Genomic DNA, 5,739 nt, shown 5'->3' with positions numbered 1-5,739 from the left:
CAGAATAATATAAATTATTCCATCTATATTTAATTTGGTATTTTGTAGGAGGACTAGCACAGCTGGTTGTATTTTTATTACGTTGTATTAATTGTATTAGATTAGATACTCATGTTCTTTTTATAACTGATAGTTTGCTATAATAACTCGATCCAGGTGTTAACTTAAGATCATATATATATATATATATATATATATATATATATATATATATATATATATATATATATATATATATATATATATATATATATATATATATATATATATATATATATATATATATATATATATATATATATATATATATATATATATATATATGTTAGCTATATTAGGTGTGATCAGACCCATGTATTACATGAGTTTATTTTAAAAAAAATTAAATATGAAATTTTAACAATTTGAAGAGTTTGAATTTATAAGAAAAATAAGAAAAAATTTGAATTATTAAAATTAATGAGGATTTAATGTATTGAATACATTACATGTATAAACTCTTTCTAATAAATACCTTACATATTAAATGTGGAATTTTAATTTATTAAAATGAAAAATACAATAAAATGACAAGTGGAAAATAAAAAATTAAAAAATTCTATAAAATGTCATGTGTCCAAATGAAGTAGAAAGGGACATGTGGCAAAAAGTTTTAGGGAGGATTATAACCTCATACACGAATTATTATGTCAACTTGTTTGGAGTCTCAAAGCATGAGAGGTGAGGCCTATGTTAATTTGGAACATAAAACGGGAAACCATACTTCTCTGGCTACTTTTGGGAAACACGTTGGAACCAATTTGCCACCGATAGGCCTCAAGACAAACATGTAAAGATAGATGCAAATTAAGGACCTTCATTCGATAATGTTACGCGATTTGTAAAGATCGACGGGAAAATCTGACCATATATGGGCATGCATATGCACATGACCAAGGTCATGAATTAATGGATTTTAATCTCCAATTCTCCCACCAAGGGAGCATATATTAATTACCATGCTAACCAACGTTCTACAATTTAACAAACACTAACAACAAAACTCTCACCTTTAGTGCGTGTAGGAGAGGGTAAGGTAACCATACATTCATTGAGTTCGTTTGTTGTCAAAATGTAGAAATATCTTTTATGAAACAAGGGTCGGCATGAGAGAGAAGAGATTGTCTGATTAGCCAAGAAGACTGCCTGATGACCAACCAAACAAACAAACAAGCAAACAAATAAAACCTTTTGAGAAGAAGAAGCATGGAGGCAAGTCATCATTGGCAACCAAACAAAACCCTTCTCTTCATGCAACACCTTTCATGTCTTGCTAGCATGCATTCACATTCCGGTTCCCAGTTGACAACCTAATTAAGATGGCTATTTAGTTTCATATTTATATACCCACCACAATCACCTTGTCAGAATGGCACCAAAACAAAAAGAATCGATCCCATCAATCTAAGCACTTTCTCTAATCGTGTGACACTCTGTAAGCCTCATGTCATGGTCTCAACTCTCAACACCAGCATGAAGTTACACACTCTGTTCTGAACATAGCAGATTTACTTGGAATTTCAACTCAACTCTTGCAAAACGAATGAAAAAATCAAGAGGTTTTGCTCGTCTGGCCTTGGGGCTTCGCCTAGGCCTCCATAGATCAACCCTGAATCAGTCAATCGTAACATAACAGAATCAAATGAACCTGATCATTCCATTTCCAACCCTTTCTGAACAAGTCAATATAATGTAATTGAATTGGATAGATCTAACAACAATCTAAACTTTCTTGCAGATTGTTTTTAAGACCATGCATTGAAGTAATTATGGCAATAACTTATATGTCAATGGGGAAAACCAACAATTATTTAACCCATCCACAAAGATAGAAACATGATAATCATTTGTGCAAAAGATAACTACTAATGCGGTCAAATGGAACAGTCTACTAGCTTATAAATACTATGGAAAATAAACTCCTTAGATACGACACCAATTGGCTATTAGTATGGCACATGCATGTACATAAAAGCTTAAGGGGGAGCACATTAATATGTTGGGTTTATCGGTCTGTGCATGGCTAAAGTTTTTGAATTTTGTTATTTCCTATTTTATGTTTTAGTTAATAAGTCATTATTTGGTATTTGGTTTGACCAGATTTTATTGAGGTGTACGTGGTCATTAGGCCATCTCCAATGCATTGAACTCTTAAGAGTTCAATGGATTGCCACATCAGCATTTCACTAACTATACCATTTAACCTATTAAACTCTACACTCCATTAAACTCTTAAGAGTTCAATGGATTTCCACATAATCATTTTAATTTTTTTTATAAATAATATTAACAAATAAAACTAGAATATTACATTAATTAGAAATTCAAAGTTACAATTACTAAATATTAATTAAAGATTACAATTTAGAAATTAAAAGTTACAAATAATATACTAAATAAAAAGTACAATATCTAAAATACAAATTTTACTTCATATTGTATTTTATCTTAATCTCGTCACAACGATTTCTCCAAATTTCACGTCCATCTTCCAACATGGTACTGAGATCCATGAAAATGATTGAAATTTCATCATTCTTTACCTTTTCTTCTTTAATCTTCATCTTTCTTTCTTTCAATGCATTCTTCATATCCAAAGAGTTTTGATAGCGTTCAAAAGTCTTTTTATTTTCTTCTATATGTTTTTCAAGTATTTCATCAAGCCTATTACCAGATGACGAAGTGGAATTGGTAGCTTTCCCTTTTGCTGCTTTTTTTGCTGCATTCCTACCAATTGGACGAGTTGTAACTTCATCATTATCCAGGTTAATGAAAGATTCTGTATTTGATGAAGACATAGATGCCCCATATGCAGTGCTTGAACCTTTCCATTTCTGTTCATTGTTAACGATATTCCAAATATGTTCGTGCCTAAAATCGGCATCATTTCTAGCAAGATAATGCTCAAAAGTTGCACGTTTGAGATCATCCTCAGACCATCCACTCAGGTGTTGACTTTTCAACACTATATACATTTGATTAAATGCAACTGCAAATGGGTTCATGTAATGCCAATGCGTTTTGAGGTTGGCTTGAGTTCTTGCAACGTTCGACGTGTTGCTTTTTTCATAGTATGCAGTAATTCGTCTCCAGAACTCTTTATCACGTTGTTGACTTCCGGTAATGCTATCTTCTGAAATTTGTAGCCAAGCTTTTGCCAACAACATTTCTTCTTCTTTGCTCCAGTAGGTTTTTTTTATTTTTTTGTCGTTTGTTGGTAGGAGTTTCTGTTGGTGTTGGCTCATTTTCTGGAATATGGGGAGGATCCGGGCTGGTAGAATCTGGGTATGCATTTTGGTATGAGTGTTGTGAATCATTATTTGGATTTGGGTATGGATATTGTGGATAATTGTTTGGACTTGGATATGGATATTGTATATGATTGTTTGGATTTGGGTATGGATGTTGTGGATGATTGTTTGGATTTTCGGGATCATAAGAAGATAACAAATGTGTATAGTAATTCGGATTCATGATTGGTGTATCAGATGGTTGGTAGGTGTGAATGAGAATATAATATGTTCGTCTTTATTTATAGAGTTGAACATCTTGTATGTATTTGCCTTTAATTTGGATTTCATTCCACTTTACTTTCAATTTCATTTGACTCCAATTTCAATTTTATTTAACTTTAATTTGGATTTCATTCCACTTTAATTTCAATTTCATTTGACTCCAATTTCAATTTCATTTAACTTTAATTTGGATTTCATTTCACTTTAATTTCAATTTCATTTTACTTTAATTTCAATTTCATTCGAATATAATTTGGATTTCATTTTACTTTAATTTGAATTTCATTTGACTCTATATTTTTGCTATAAAAGAATACAACGTTTTTATTATTTCATACCTACCAATTCAAACTATTTCTTATATCTTTCTTATACGATGTCATCATCATCCTCAGACGATTCTGCTTCTGAATTCATAATCAACCATCTCACAAGTAATTCTACATTTCAACTATATAAGGAGCTAAAATGCTTGGAAGCAGAACAGTCAGATGCTGAAAGTTCAAGACGTCCTGGGCAAAGTCGAAGATATATAGATAGAAATCGTGAAGTAGGGCATAAACGTCTTTGGAAAGACCATTTCGATGAGCATCCTGTTTTCCCACCTCAAACGTTTAGACGAAGATTTCGAATGAGGCGAGAACTATTTGTTCAAATAGTTAACGGTATCTCTAACCATTCTATTTATTTTCAACAAAGAAAAGATGCTTTAGGAAACAATGGTCTTTCCCCTTTACAAAAATGCACTGCTGCCATACGCCAGTTGGCATATGGCACAACTGGTGACCTCTTTGATGAATACATACGAATTGGTGAATCAACTTCAATCGAATGTCTACAAAACTTTTGTCGATGCGTGATTGAGGTTTATTCAAGCCATTATTTGAGAAAACCAAATGCTAATGACATCCAAAATTTACTACCATTCAGAAAAGCACGGGTTTCCTGGTATGCTTGGAAGTATTGATTGCATGCATTAGCCTTGGAAAAATTGCCCGGTTGCATGGCAAGGTCAATATACTCGAGGTGATCAAGGTTGTCCAACAATTATGTTGGAAGCAGTTGCATCACAAGACCTTTGGATATGGCATGCATATTTCGGGGTTGCCGGGTCTAACAATGACATTAATGTACTTAACCAGTCACCGTTATTCAATGATGTATTACAAGGTTATGCTCCTGAATGCAATTTTACTGTTAATGGAAGAACATACACAAAAGGATATTATCTTGCAGATGGTATATATCCTGAATGGGCTACAATGGTTAAAAGTTTTCCACATCCGGCCGACCCAAAAAGGATCAAGTTTAAAGAAATGCAAGAGGCTGCAAGAAAGGATGTGGAGAGAGCATTTGGTGTTCTGCAATCTCGTTGGGCAATTGTACGAGGTCCAACAAGATCGTGGCAACTTAAAAACATAAAGGATATAATGTATACATGCATTATATTACATAATATGATCGTAGAAAATGAAGGAAATGCAATTAGTAATTGGTCAGATGATGTTGATCCTCCTATACGTGTGAATCGAGGACCTGTCGAAGAAGTTCAATATCAAATTCAAAGAAACTCTGAACTACGCGATAATGCCGTACATCATGCTCTTCGACATGATTTAATGGAGCATATTTGGGAACGTTTTATTAATATGTAATATCACTATGCTGTATTATAATAAATAAGATGTTATTTTTTTAAAATGTTTTTAAGATTTATATATTTTTTTTATTGTTTAGAATAAAAAATATGAAGTAACTTAATAAATTAAATTATTGAATATAAAATAAAATAAAGTATGATATATATATATATATATATATATATATATATATATATATATAGTTTATTGTAAAAAAAAATATTAAATATTACTTTTTATTGAGAAAGAAAAACAAAAAAAAAGTGTTTACAATAAAATGAGAAAAAAAAAAGAAAGAAAAAATAAGCTTATATAATAAATTGAAAAAAAAAAAAAAAAAACATAACAAAAGCCATACCACGGTTGAATGGGGATTAAACCCCTCATTCAATAAACCCCCTCCACAATGGTTTCTATGTTCATTCAACTGCCACCTAGATTTTTTTTTAGCATTAAACTCCCCATTAAATGGCATTGGAGATGGCCTTAGTTTGGACCGGTTCTTGAAGTGGAGTGTATATATATATATATATATATATATATAT

General features: G+C 31.6%; 1 pseudogene; it reads left to right on the top strand.

Annotated features, from left to right (window-relative positions):
• The first annotated feature begins 3,904 nt into the window (after nucleotides 1-3,904).
• Nucleotides 3,905-5,255, top strand: LOC111920761 (protein ALP1-like; annotated as a pseudogene).
• Nucleotides 5,256-5,739: the final 484 nt, after the last annotated feature.

Source organism: Lactuca sativa, chromosome 3 (assembly GCF_002870075.4).
Source record: "Lactuca sativa cultivar Salinas chromosome 3, Lsat_Salinas_v11, whole genome shotgun sequence".
Classification (NCBI taxonomy): Eukaryota; Viridiplantae; Streptophyta; class Magnoliopsida; order Asterales; family Asteraceae; genus Lactuca; species Lactuca sativa.
The sequence above is the reverse complement of the archived record's forward strand: the minus strand, read 5'-3'. Positions and strand labels throughout refer to the sequence as shown.